Source organism: Macaca nemestrina, chromosome 1, assembly GCF_043159975.1.
Source record: "Macaca nemestrina isolate mMacNem1 chromosome 1, mMacNem.hap1, whole genome shotgun sequence".
Taxonomy (NCBI): Eukaryota; Metazoa; Chordata; class Mammalia; order Primates; family Cercopithecidae; genus Macaca; species Macaca nemestrina.
In genome coordinates, this window is record NC_092125.1 from 6,920,437 (window position 1) to 6,935,774 (window position 15,338).

The following is a 15,338-nucleotide window of genomic DNA, read 5'->3' on the forward strand; positions in this document are numbered from 1 at the left end:
CATCATGCCTGGCTAAGTATTTTTTTTTGTAGAGATAGGGGTCTCGCTATGTTGCCAGGCTGGTCTTGAACTCCTGGTCCCAAGTGATCCTCCTGACTCAGTCCCCCAAAGCACTGGGATTATATTTCTGAGTTATTTAACCTCTTGAAACTTCAGTCTCCTGATTTCTAAATGGACTAATAATAGTAGCTACTGCCTAGGGTTATTCTGAAGATTAATGAGATAATGAAGTATTTAACATAGTACCTGGCACATGATAGGTACTTTAAAACATTTTTCAAAGAAACTTGAGCATATGGTATGAGGGGGCGAAATGCCGTGAAGGAAGGAAGGAGGCAGGGGTGAGTTCACTTTGTAAATGCTGCCTTAAGATGCAAACCAGTGGGGGGTCTACGTGGTGAGAAGCCACAGTACTGGACCCAACTAGCACCAGAACAGCCTTCCTTGCTCAGCACATCTGTGCTCCGGATATGCAGTCTAAAGAACAAATTCCCATTCCCACTCCCAATTCTCGCAGGGAAATTTCCTTATTTATATCCTAAAGGGCTTCTCAGTTATAAATGTTGAATGAGAATGAGTTAAAACTACCAATGGATACTAAATCTTTCATGTAGTTTTGAGGAGGAGGTGTGCAGAGATAGGATCTAACTCATTCTGACTGGCTTGAGAATGGGTCTGTGCTTCCTCCTGAAGCCAAACTTCTGCATTCTCCAAGGAGCCTACGCCACTGCATCCCCACATGCTGTGCAGAACAGGCAAACGCTTGATTTGAGGCTGTTACAGTGAACAAGGAGGCTGATGAATGAATCTAATTATTCACAAAGCAAAGCTGATGAGAAGGCAAATGCCAGCTTTTGAAAATGAAGTCTATGCTTCTGTGTTCCCTTAAGCAAATTTCCTATAATTATATAAGCCTCAGTGAAGATTGTTCATGCTTCAGTTTGGAAAGGCATTATTGAAAGAGTAGCACCTTTACTCTGGTTTGATGTTTCCTTACATGCAAATTATGCTTATCTTTTAAATTAACCTTCACTAAAAGGCTCCTTTTTTTTTCTTTTCCTAACCCACAGAAGTCAGTATTATAGTGGTTCAAGTTTGAAAAACGTGAAGGTTTTATATAATACTGGAAAAACAACAGCATGGTAATGTACTTGGCACATGCTCGAGGCTCCCAGCATAATCAGTATTGACAAAACTTACTCATAAGCTGAGTGGATTTTATATGATTTAGTTGAAGATTGTAAAATAACTCAGTAACATTTTGGAAGTAATAAGCGGCTAATTAAGTCTCTGAGTTCTATTTGAATTTCAGAGTTTGGTATCCATCTTATTCTAATTTGGAAACTTAGGTAGAACTTTATTTTCTGATTGGTTGTTACTGAGTCTATGCTTAGAAAAAGATATCTTTGTCCAGGGCTGCTCATGATTCAGAAGTTTATACACATTCAACAGACAGTTGTTGACCACCTACGAAGGCATCATGAGAAGCTGAGGTCTTGACCCCTGAAATCTCAGAACAATGGTGACCTATGATGAATTTTTTGCAGTGCATTCTCCATAAGGAAGCAACACTCTCTTCCAACACCTTACTTCCTAGTAGCTGTTGGAAATCACACCCTGCTCACACATATGCCTCCTCTCCATTGTCTCTAAACCCATGCCTCTGCAGGAGACATATTTGTATCCACACTCATTTAAAGCCAGAACTTGGCCAGGTGAATGTGAATCTGTTTTCCTCAGCTCAAGTACCCAGTGAGGTTTTCCCAAGGATAAATTCTTTTCAGTATCTACTCGGACTTAGGTATTCTATTACTCAATTGGATGCTGCTTTGTTTGGTCTCCTGTTTGTCCCCATGTGTATTTCCTATTTGTCCCGTGAACAGGGACCAAGTCTTCCTGGATCACCTCTCCCACATGATGCGTACTTTGGAGCAGCTTACGTGTCTGCTGGTGAGGCTCCTCTGCAAGAATACATCGTCGTATTTAACTGCAGGTTAGGTGGAGGCAAACGAAACGAATCCTCTAATTTCGCATGCTATCACAAAGAATGACTTTTGTGAACATTTTCTGTATCCCAAGATATTCCCCGCCCAACCATGGGCCAACACACTCTATCAGGTAATACATGCATATATTTCATTAAAGGGAAGGCATATTTATTCTGAATTTGTTATGAGACTTGAAAAAGGTCCAGACAATTTGAAAGCTCTAAGGAACAGAGAAAAATTGCTCTTACGCCTTCTAAATCGTTTTGATCCGGAAATGGCAATACCAGCTGCTATTCAAAACCACTGTGTTTTTGAGGAACTTATATATTAGTTTTACAATCTAAGAAGTACATGGAATGTGAAAAGACCTGATATTACAATGTTTCCAATTAAAAAGCTGAAGCTCTATTGAATTTTCAGCAGAATAGTGCTAAATCACTCTGCAAGCTAGAGATGCCTCACACAGAGAGGCGCCCCGAGAGCTTTCACTTTTGCGGTCATGGGCAGCAGAGATGCTTCTGTCTATAGTAGAGGCATGCTGGACAGGATCTGGCCTAGGAAGCGTTTCCCAAACTCCTTGTTCCTCTTCTATTGTCCCTTCCAAAGGGCCCTAAACTAGAAGGCACTGTGTTGACTGAAATGAATTCCTGCCATGTACATAGAGCTACCAGTGCTCAATAAACATTTCCGGGCTTGAGTTTCCAGACAGGGTGGAATTTCATCTATCCTAAGCTGAGAATGGGCTCCTCTGGTAGTAAATATCTCTTCCTGAATTATGTACAGATCTTTCTTTGCCCTCTGGTTCAGTTCTAAGCTCTCCCCAGGATATACCCTATGCCTCCAGGGCTGCGGTTATAACGCTCCTCATTTAATTTGCTCTTCAGAAGAAACTGAGAATGTCATATTCACCTCTGGGTTCTAAGAAGGAGTTGTACACACTCTAGGTCGCTTCTTCAGAAACCAGTTTGGCCAGACTCTCTTTAAACTGCCTTTTTCCACTCCAGCCTCCCCCTCCTCCCCTCCTCAGCTCAGCCTTTGCGCTCGCATAAGACACAGCAGGCCCTGGCATATGTGTTAAGTGTGTGCCAATCCCCCATTTGTGGCACAGCAAGCTGTCTGTTTGGCAGCCCCAGATGCCTCCTTTCCTCATTTTTGCTGTTTTAGGACTCTGTTTAGTTCCTCAGATGAAATTGCCTGAGAAGCCATTTTGTCACATTTATGTCGATTCCTTACTGGAAGGAAAGATACGGGGAATGAGCTTTTCAGAGGCTAAGGAGAGAGAGGTGAGGCACAGACTCTAGTCATAAAAACCTGCCTGTAATCACCAAGAGGTGGAATACACATTCAGCTGTCAACTTGCTGTAACATTTCCAAATTAGAGGATCATAATATGATCTACCGAAAGTTCTTTTGCTTTCTGAAACACTCACCAAAAAACCTCACAAATCTTTGGTATATTTGCAATGTGATTATAGTTAATGATCGTTCCAACTAATAAGTTTATTCTATGTGCTTTACCTGTATTCTTATTTAAACTTCAGGCATCCCAGAAAGGAAAATGCTGTTATTTTCACTTCACAGATCAGAAAACTGGGACACAGAAAAGTGGAATTATGTGTCTATGATCCATGGTTAATGGGTGGTAAAAGATACCTGTTGTGTTCATTCTTGACAGAGTGCCCCATGCGTGTAATTTTAGCCAATATTGTTGGATCTTTAGCAAAAACCTTAGAAAATGACAAAAACATCCACCCTCTTGTGCTTAGCAACCTTCAAATTACATTTAAAAATGCCTAAGGGCCAGGTGCGGTGGCTCACACCTGTAATCCCAGCCCTTTGGGAGGCTGAGGCAGGTAGATCATGAGGTCAGGAGATCGAGACTATCCTGGCTAACAGGTGAAACCCCATCTCTACTGAAAATACAAAAAATTAGCCAGGCATGGTGGTGGGCACCTGTAGTCCCAGCTATTTGGAAAGCTGAGGCAGGAGAATGGTGTGAACCCAGGAGGCGGAGCTTGCAGTGAGCCAAGATCACGCCACTGCACTCCAGCCTAAGCGACAGAGTGAGACTCCATGTCAAAAAAAAAAAATAATAAAGCCTAAGAAATCTATTTATGGCTCTACTATGTGTATAGTGAAGCCATTTTATAATACATATTTTGAAATTCGGTGAAGCATGACTGTTTGTTCTCAGCAAGACAGGCTGGAGAATAGGGGACTGGCACTGCTCCTGGATTGCAGGTGCAGGTATATATCATGATAAAATAAAACAGACTCAGATTACAATTCTAACTCTAGGACCTCGTGCAAGTTAATCATTCATCAATTAACTCATTCACTCTTTTAACAAATGTTTATTGCATTCTTACAATGTGCCAGACACTGATGAGGTACTGACAGAAATGACTTGATCTGATTTGGATTTTTTAATGATCATTTTTTCTGCATGTGGAGTTTGGATTAGAGGGACACTGAAACAGGGAATCCAGTTAGCGGGCTGTTTGGGTATACCCAGGCAAGAGATAGATGTGGCTTGGATTAACGAAGGTAAAAAGAAATAAATATATTCAAAATATGTTTTGGGAATAGACCTCGCAGGTCTATTATCTGTGGGGATGGGGCTAAGGGAAAGAGACAAATCAAGGATGACTCCCCAGGGTTTTGGTCTGAGCAAATGATTAGAAAGTGTTATTTACTGAGATAAAAAAGGTAATAGGAGAAATAGACTAGGCGTTCAGGAAAAAAAAAGGGTGGGGGTGCTCTGTTTTGTGTTTATTAAATACGTAAGTAGAGAGATTAATGTAGGTGTGACTTATATAAGAAAGGTAAATATATGGGTAGGTATAAATGAATATTGATCATATAAAACCATGATAATAATATTTTCTGAGATTTAAAATACATGCAGAATCAAAAATACATGACAAAAGTAGTACCAAAAGCAAGACTGAGTACATGGAGTTGAAATGTGTAAGGTCTTTGCATTGTCCAGGATGTTACAGAAGTACAGAGTAGTCTCTAGAAATTCAAGGAAGCAGTTATGATATCCACAATAACTGTTAAAAGCACAGGTTGGATAAATGATGTTTTAAATCCAAACATATTAGTAATTATATTAAATATAAATGCCCTAAATTCTCCAATTAAAAGACAAAAATTATCACAGTGGAATGTATATACATATACATACAAGTGTGTGTGTGTGTGTGTGTATATAAATATAAAACAAAATATCCATTTTATATATTAGGATACTGAAGATTTGATAGTAAACGGAATGAAAAATATCTTACGTATGACATTTCCAAAAGAAAATTGATATGGCTATACCAACAAACAAAAAGCAAACTATGTAAGAAAGTAGACTTTCATGCAAGAAGAATTACCAAAGATGGCCATTTCATAATTATTAGAAAGTCAATATAATAGATATAACTCTCTTAACTTTGAGGTGGACCTAAAAGTAGTCCCCAACTATAAAAACCAAAACTGGCAGAACTAAAAGGAGATAAATTTATAATCATAGATTAGAGATCTAAATGCAACTATCTCAGTTGCATTCAAATGTTACAGAAGTATAAGATGATCTCTAGTAATTCAAGGAAGCAGTTATGATAATATGGGGAGATTTGAACAATTAATATATGGGTCCTGAGTAACACATATAGAACACTGCAACCAACAAATGCAGAGTGCACATTCTTTTCAAGTGGAATGAAATTTTTGTGAGTAGACTATATGCTAGGCCATAAAGCAAATCTCAACACATTTTAGAGGATTTAAATCATACAGCATATGTTTCATGTCTATAGGAAAATTAAGCTAGAAACTGAATAACAAAAAGACACTGGAAAACCTCCCAATGGTTGGAAATGAAGCATTCCATTACTTATTCTAAGTAATGCTAGGTTAACAAAGAAAACAATGGAAATAAACTTTAGAACTCTTTTGTAATATATCAAATTTGTGTAATGCAGCTAAAGTAGCAATTAAAGGGAAAATCATAGTCTTCATATGATAGAAAAGAAGAAAAGCTGAAAATCACCTATGCATTCATCTCAAGAAAATTTTAACCCCAAGAAAGCAGAAAGGACAGAATGTTAAACACAAGATCAAAAATTAATGAAATTTTAAAAATAGATCATAGAGAAATTCAATGAAGCCAAAAGTTGATGTTTGAAAAGATTCATAACTTCATAATCCCCTGGGGAGACTGGTCAAGAGAATAAAGAAGAAAGCGAAACTTACCAGTATCAATGAGTGGGAAAATGAGCATATGCAGATATTAGAGACGTTAAAAATAGGAGGATATCATGAACAAATTTGTGCCAATCAATTTGAAAATTTAAATGAAACGGACAAATATCTTGGAAACTTCTTAACAAACTGACACAGAAAGCAAGAGAAAATGAGAGTACCCTCATGGAATAGCTGTAGGAATTAGAGGGTAATGTATCTAAAGCATTTAGCAGTGAGACTGGCAGACTTTTAGCTCCTAATAAATGACTGTTACTAATGGGATCCGTATATGTGGTAGGAACAGAGTTGAGGAATCTCTGAAGCAATGATCAATAGTGTAGATTCATGGGCCACTGGCATCTTTTTGTGAGTTTTGTGAGTTTCAAGAGAGCAGAAGCAGCCATGTGGAATGTATAGGCTAAAGCAGACCCTGCAGGCACAGATTAGATCTGGGGAAGAGGAGATGGTAGATGAGTGCCCACGGTGAGAAACAATTTCATGGTAACAGCTGCCGTGTTCCCTGTTCATTAAGAAAGTCACCTGACATGAAAACATATGTGAAGGGCCGGGCGCGGTGGCTCACGCCTGTAATCCCAGCACTTTGGGAGGCCGAGACAGGTGGATCACGAGGTCAAGAGATTGAGACATCACCATCCTGGCCTACACGGTGAAACCCCGTCTCTACTAAAAATACAAAAATTAGCCGAGCGAGGTGGCGGCACCTGTAGTCCCAGCTACTCGGGAGGCTGAGGCAGGAGAATGGCGGGAACCCGGAAGGCGGAGCTTGCAGTGAACTGAGATCCGGCCACTGCACTCCAGCCTGGGCGACAGAGCGAGACTCCGTCTCAAAAATAAATAAATAAATAAATATAAAAAAAATAAAATATTCCTAACCATGTTAAAAATTATGCTGGTGTTTTAAAAATGTTTAATTTTGATATACTATGTCACAGGAACAAAGAGTTTATAAAGGAACTTGTATTTTTTTTTAATTAAAAAAACCCCTTATAACCAAGACCCAATTAGAAATGTTCTTCTTTCTTCTCCTTTATTGCATTTTACCCTCGAGATTAAAAGCTAGTGAGAATTTGGGATATTTTTTGTCATTCTTTAATTTCTATTCTTTACTTAGTTTTTTCTGTTTTTAAAACTTACATGAATAGACTGGGTGCAGTGGCTCACGCCTGTAATCCCAGCACTTCAGGAGGCCGAGGCAGGCGGATCACTTGAGGTCAGGAGTTTGACACAAGCCTGGTCAACATGGTGAAACCCCGTCTCTACTGCAAGTACAGAAATTAGCCGGGTATGGTGGCGGGTACCTGTAATCCCAGCTGGGCGACAGAGCGAGACTCCGTCTCAAAAAAAAAAAAAAAAAAAAAAAATGTCAGCTGACGTCTTGTAACGAGTAGCCTGAGTATAAAGGAAGGATAAGTACATTTATGTTACAGTTCGAATATGAAGACCTGTCAATTTATTCCTATAATATTTTGATAAGTTAATACATAGCTACCCTCATTTATGGCTTAAAAATATTCTTGTGCTGTTTCAAAAGCACTCTTTTCCTTAAGTTTAAAAAGTATGAAATATATTAAAGATTAACATCCTTAATATACAAAGGCGTTTTCCAATCAATTATAAAAAATGTGAACAACCAAAACTTTTTAAATGGGACCAGAATATGAAGAGAAAATTTATAGAAAAAAATATATCAAGATAAAAACCATATAAAACAAGATTCTCGGTGGCATTCATATTTAAAGAAATACAAATACAAATAAGCAAATGCATTTTTTTAACCTGTCAGATTTGAACTTACTTGGTTTTGGACAATTTACTCATCCTCTCTGGGCTTTTGTTTTCCTCATGTATAAAATAGAAAGTGGAGAGAGAGAGAGAGAGATACATACATACATATATACATACATACATACATACATACATACATACATAGACAGTAAAGCAAGTTCTTTCTTCTTCAAAGCCTTCTTCAATATTTTTAATAATTGTAGAGGTCCTAGAGGCAAATAGTAAGAAATAAGTAAACTTTGTGGCCTATAGAAATATACATATGAATAAATTAGTGGGCTAGCTTCTGCACAGTACAGGTGGAGAAGCCTGTACCTAACCAACCCAAGCACGTTTATAACCAATTGGCCTGTAGAAATTTCCAGGTCTTTGAGTTATTTTTCTCAGAAAGCTTGATTCCAGACGGTTGGCTTACCACAGTCAACACAGTGGCAGATTTTAGCATATCACCTTATTTGTCGTTTTTTCAGCACTACCCAGCACTACTAACCATGCTGTCGAGTCTAGGAAGTTAGCTAATAAGCTTCCCTTTAATGAGATTTGGAAAGGATTGTCAATTGGAAATGACAGTTGGTATAAGAAAACAACATAGTGTTCAGATGTTTTGCTCGGGCTCCTTAATTTTTAGGTATTTGAATTGAATAGAAATTAGGGGGCTTTTTAAGATCTCACGACTTCTGGGACCATGAAAAGACAATCAGGGCTTTTTCAATGTGATAAAAACTTATGTAACCTCAGGGTTTTCTACCCTACAGAGCCTTTGTCCAGGAGGTTATGTTTCCATGGGGAGATTTCCTGACAGCACATCAGTACTCCAGGCAGTGCTGGTGGGTCTGACCCACAACTTCAGAAGAAAACCCAGACCTTTGTGTAGAACGCTTTAGTACAATTTTGCATTTTGTGAGTCTGCTCTCTGATTCTTGGCTCGGTCTAATGTAGTGTTCCTCAAATGCTGTTTTCTTTTTTAATGACACCAACTGCAAATTAATTATTAAAATAATATCTCTGCCAATCATCTTTCTCTAAATTTGTGTTCTGCCCAGCATTTACCTTGTTGTAATTACACCCTTTGCAGCCACCCAGTTCTTTTCCCAGACTGATTCATGTTCTTTTATTAAGCTGAGCTAGAACTTTATAGCGCCCATGAGGTGCTCCAGGAAAAAGAGTCAACATACAGGATGAAGAAAGAGGGTAGAGCCATATTAACTGATTTTCTTCCTTTGTCACGTATGACTATTTTTCATCCCTGAATTCGCCACATCCTTCTCTCCATCAACCAGCTCTGTACATCCTGCTGCCTCCACCCTCACCTTAAAAATATTTTTTGTTTTTTTTGGCATTACATTTTCCCTCCATCCTTAAGCCTGAGAATTTTCCTTTTCTCTGCCTTTGGCCTAAAACTCTCTGACCTTTCTTATATGTTTACCTTCAATTTTTGCAGAGCCGTGTATCTTCAAAGTGAAAAAACTCCCACAGGCCCATCTCACCAAACCTAGAAAGAAGACCATCGAAATTACTTATAAAGCATCAGTTCAATTCTGAGGTCATTACATTCGCTATTAAATAATTCACAGGTCATTAACTGCCCAGACTGTGTCTTTCAAGCACAGCTGTTGAAGGAACTAAATACTATAAATCATTAAGCATATTAAAGGAAAAAAATGTTGGGGGAGAGCAGTGGAGATGGATAATTAAATCAAATAGTGGAGTTGCTGAGCAGGATGAAGTAATGGGATTTGAGTCTAACTCTGTGCCAAGGGAAGATCGATATTCCAAGGTAATGCATGTCCGGGGAGTAAATGGAGCTGCCAAGCCAGTGGAGGCCATGGAAAGATCTGTGAGTTAGGGAGGAAACATTTCTATAGATGTAAGAGTGCTGGCCACTTGCCATGTGCAGTGTAAAATAAAGTCTTGACAGCCAACTAGGGAGGTCTTGAAGAGGTTGACAGTTAAGAACAGTGAAGTAGATGTTTGTTCCTGGTAGAAAATCTAAGGGCCACTCAGAAACAAATGTTCTTATCTGCATCCCTTTCTGTAGCCACGAGCAAAACACCAGGAGAAGCTGCATGCAGCTAACTTTTGGCAGCCCTTCATTAAACAGATTTGCCCAAGTACAGTTTTCAATTCCCCAACTCTGACACAAATAGTAATAATAGTCATAACAAATATTTATTGAGTATTAGATGCCCATGATTACCTCTTTTAATTTTCTCAGCAGCTTTAAGAAAACTGTTCTATTATTGTTTCCTTTTTTCACATGGGGCTCTGAGAGATTAAATGACTTGCCTGAGGGGACAAGTTAGTAAGCGGTGGATGTGCAGACTGTCTGGTTTTAAAAACCCTCCATTTCATCAGAACCTGCTGTGCAGTCAGGCACCTCCCGCTGCTTGTTGGTAGATCTAGATTCTAGGAGAGACAGGAAGAAGGACTTCTTTACACATTTGTATTTGGTCTTACGTAATCATGTTAATCAGAGTACACATAAGTACATACAACACATTTCCCCAACCATACACGTAAAGGAAAGATCTTCAAAGACCACCTCAGCTGTCTTTGATAATTCTGATGGTTTTAAAATAAAGCACTTACTCTTAACAGGCTTTGAAACAATTGAATTATGCAAGGTAACACAAAAAGTGAACCAAGTATAAGTCAATACAACAGAAGCTTTCTCTTTTTAGAATTATAGGCTTCTAATCATTCATTCCACCAACAAGGACTGTGTTTCTTCCGGAGCACACACAGAGACTATGGGACGAAGACGTGATACTGTGCCCACTCCTATTGTTCCTCTGAGGAGCACAGAGATTCTACAGCATGTGCCAGACAACGGGGGATTTCAAATGAATAAAATACAAGTTCTAGTTTTCTAGCTGATAACCCAATGGGAGAAAAGCAAGACCCCTGAGTGACTACAGTACAAAGAAGGATGAGATTGTTGTTCCTCAAACTGTTATAAATTTTGAATGATCACCTTTTACTTCATGACATAATATAGAACCCAGACAGATTAGGCAGATGGATTTCTGGCCTGAGGCATCTCCAGGTATCCCACTTGAACTGGGATGAGCTGCAAGCCTCCCAGTGAGTTAAGTACCCAGACAGAGGATTCCAGGGCAGAACCTTCACAATGTCCTTCTGTGAGCTTTAACAAAAGCCTGCTATGGCTCCCACCCCTCTCCCTGAGGTCCCTGCTTGGCCCCACAGTCATCCAAAGGCTCTGCTCACTCAGATGGCCCCATAACCTCAAATAGCCATGTCATTCAACTTCTACCCTTGCTCATGTCTCAGAAATTGATTTTTTTAATATAAGGATTCTACGACTTCACAAAGTTTGATTTCCCCCAGAGAACTCTCAGAGAGAATTCCTCAGATGTTAGTTTCTTACACGTAAAATGCTTCCAGGAATTAAGTTTCTGTGCAAAATCCATCTCTTTTTTCCAAACTTCCCATTCTTTTACTTAGACCGTGGAAACTCCTCCACTCAATAGTAGCGTGTCTTGAATGCCTCTCCATTGCACCTTATCGGTGTATTTGTCACTCTCTAAGGAGGACTGCCAGGCCTCCTGCTAGCAAGGGGGATCATCAGCCTCCAGTCCATCTTCAAGGTGCTCCTGCAGCCACCAATAGGGCAGCTGGGCTGATAGGGCAATGGATGCAGAGTATCCATGAAGTGCCGGAAGCGGGCAGCAAGTGTTTCATACCACAGATCCCGAAACCCTAAATTCAGCTGGCTTCTGGCATTAGGTGTTTTATTGTTTTCAGAATTCTGCATTGTCTTGATCAGAATTTCTTTTATAAGCACACCTGGACATGCTCACTGTTTTCTCACTTGCAAATTACCTCCCAGAGGTCTTCACCACCCTCTTTTCTGTTTCTTTCTGAATATGAAGTATATCAGTCTGTGTCCAATCAGGAGACAGAAACCACATCGCAACTTAAACTAAGGGAAATGTAATAGAAAGAATTACTTATCTCTGGTTCAAAACTGTAAGAAAAGTCTCTATGTTACCGGAAGGATGAGGGGTGTATGCAAAGCTAGGGTTCAGACACGTCGGAGAATGTGTGATTGCAGCCCTCTGGATACCAAAGTTGGCTGGTCTGCCTGTAGTCTAAGTGTGGCCCAAATGTTGTATGGGATATACTTATATTAAGGAATTATGGCTATTTATCTGAAATTCAAATGTAACTGGGAGTCTTGTTTTAATAAGTCTGACAGTCCTGCCTCTCGGATGCAAGTAAGCCACAGTTGAGCCATAGCAGATGGCCAGGCATGCAAGAAAGCAGAGGGAATAGGGCGTCTGGCCTACATGGCACCCACGTGGAGAGGGCCATAAGAATGTTACCACCCGCTCAGGCCAGGGCTGCAAGGGCACTGAGGGACTATGTCTTTTAGGCATGTGGCTGTCACTGGGCCTCACCAGATCTCTTCACACCCACACCAGTGGCCCACCAAGCATCAGCTGAAAATGGCAGGAGAGCCCCCCTGCTCCTGCACTGTCCCTCCAGCACCTCTACTAAGAAAGCTCAACCTCATGCTGTCTGTGCAGGAGAAAAGCTGAAAGGAAACTCCTCCATTATCACAGAGCAGGTATTGAAGGACAGTTTGGGAGCTGAGATGTAATACGCTGAGAACTGGCACCTGAAGCCTTATTCTTTCCTCTACCAACTGTGCAGAGTGTTATTTTACAAGCTCATCTTCCTGTCATGTAAAATATTAACTCATGTTAATCCTACACAATCTCTGCAAAGTAAATGACACATGATACCAGCTCTGATATTTATACAGAATCATGGAATTTGGTAACTTATCGACCCAATATGTTTTTCTTTTTCCTTTGGTGATTTCTAAAGAAAAAAAAAGGGAGAAAGATATTTAAGAGAATTCCCCTGAGCTGCAGTCTCATAAAACACAATCACACATGCTTTCTGTTCCATGGTTAAGGATGGGAAGACAGTCACTGACACATTGCTTGTCTGTGTGAAAAGAACCATTTTTCAGCATCCTGGATTCTTTTTTATTTTTAATTGGGATATTAAAGCTGTCAACTTCTAATTTCAATCAATCGTGAGCCCAATTTTTCCTTGGCAGGCTTCAACCTGGAAGATAATTCAAACAGTGATTACGTTTTTCTAAGGAAAGGTTTAGAAATGAAGGAATTCTGAAGTTGAAAAAGGAATGGCTACTGGAACATATGTATAGGTTAGCTTAGCCAGACTTTCTTCCTCTCCCTACCAATGGTGAACCCATATTTTTAGAAGCAGGTGATTTTTCCCCCAGAGTATTGTATCTTTGTGATAGAATAGTTTATGAAAACACTATTCAGAAATTCTGTTTGTTGTAGAACAAAAGATTTCCCATGGTGCAAACCTCCCTTTAAATCTCTTACTAGTATTTAAATGTTATTGGCTTCTAATTATGATGCTTGTGAAGTTTTTTTTGTTGTTGTTTTTGTTATTTTTTTTTGAAAAGCAAAATAATTCCTTCAGGAGATGGGAGAAACTGCTTACATTCTTGACTCACTAGACACTAGACAGAGCTTGATATAAAAAAAGCTATGTAAACCTTTAGGCTAAATGAGAAACTTGTGAAAATGTGAAAATATACATAAAATTCTGTCCATTTTTCAGGATAGGTCATAGTTTCTGGGAGTTCTTGGATTAGACTGGGAGCCCTTGGAAGCATTTCTTTTAACCCACTGTCAGTCTGTTCAGGCTGCTACAGCAAAATACCATAGACTGGGTAGCTTATAAGCAATAGAAATACATATCTCACTGTTCAGGAGGCTGGGAAGTCCAGGGCCAAGGTGCTGGCAGATTCCATGTCTGGTGAAGACCCACTTCCTTGTTCATAGACAGCCATCTTCTCACTGTGTCCTTGTGTGGTGGAAGGAATTGGGGGTCTCTCTGGGGCCTCTTCTGTAAGAGTGCTAATCCCATCCATGAAGACTCTGCCCCCTTCACAAATCACATATTCAGAGGGTGGCACCTAATATCACGGTCACTTGTGCATGTGCTTGAGAAATCATGACTGAAATGTCATGATTATAGAAAATCGAAGCTTGATTTAATACTTTCTTCCAGGCAAACGAATTAACAGGGATGCTAGAAGGTTTTTCTGAAGGACTTTTCCCCACTCTCTGCACTGGGAGACACAAGAACTACACTAAAATAATGTTCCAGGCAAAGCATTCTGTTAACAACGTGCCTCTCTGTGGGGTGTGATGAGGATCTCTGGGCCAGCACAGCCCTTCCTTGAAAGGAATTTGGACACCAACAGCTTCAAGAACAGCAAGGAACACAGTAGGTTCCTACTCCAGCTTGCTGTGTGATCCTTGCCTGAAGCTTCTTCTTTTGTTAATTAGAGAACCTGCTTCTTTTAAAGTGTCTCCACTTTCCTTTATAACATACACACGCTTTCCTTCCTTCTCCCCCAAATCCTGATACTCTCATATTCTTCTTACCATTCCCTTCCTTTCCATGGCCCAGGAGCATTTCCCATTTGGAATTTCTGAGTTTCTCACACTCCACGAAGACTTAGGGACCTTTTTAGGTTATACACTGAGCTTTCTGCTGGGTACAGTGAACCAACGTTAATCAGGAAGAATTTGATTTTACAAGTTGAACATTCATCCCTAGTTCTATCACCTAGTTGAATGGCCACAGGCTTATTAAAGGAGTTGTGTTATTTCTTGGTGACTTTTGAAGGAGATACTAAAGGTGATCTAAAGGTGGTTCATTCATTCATTCAGCAGATATCTATTGAATGCCTCTGGGTGTGGCCCAATCAGAACCGTGTTGTTACCCTCATGAGGCTTATAACCCAGCAAGGAAGACAAATGCTAAACAAGACATGACTCTTGTGATGGGTGGTTCCAGAAGGGAACTGCACAGAGATTCACATTTCAGAGCACTTTCCTCTCGCAGGTGCTTCAATCTATTAACTCATTTAGAGCTCACGACAACTCTGTAACGTACTTCCTCTCTTATTTCATCCCTATTTTAGAGAGGAGAAAACCAAGGCACAGGTTTGTACAGGGACACTTGGCTACTGAGTGGCAGAAGCAGCATTCAAACCAGGAAGTCTGATGTCAGGGCCCTCGAGTCTACACCAGGAACTAACTAGAGATGCCATCCATAGGATTTTTCTTCGGAGCCTTTCTCTCACCTCCCGCCCTCCTACTGCACTCTCCCTTCCCATCCCCAGTTAGGTTTATTGGCAGAATCAGGGGCTGAGAAAGGAAGAAACCAGAGGAAAGATCAGAGCGTGTCAGGTGCCCGCATGTCTGGGAAGGTGAGCATGTA

The 15,338-nt window shown here is 40.0% G+C and overlaps 1 protein-coding gene across 6 annotated transcripts in view; it reads left to right on the forward strand.

Annotated features, from left to right (window-relative positions):
* Window positions 1-15,338, forward strand: part of LOC105474663 (phospholipase D family member 5) — a 418,259-nt gene that overhangs the window by 253,697 nt on the left and 149,224 nt on the right. The window lies entirely within an intron of this gene.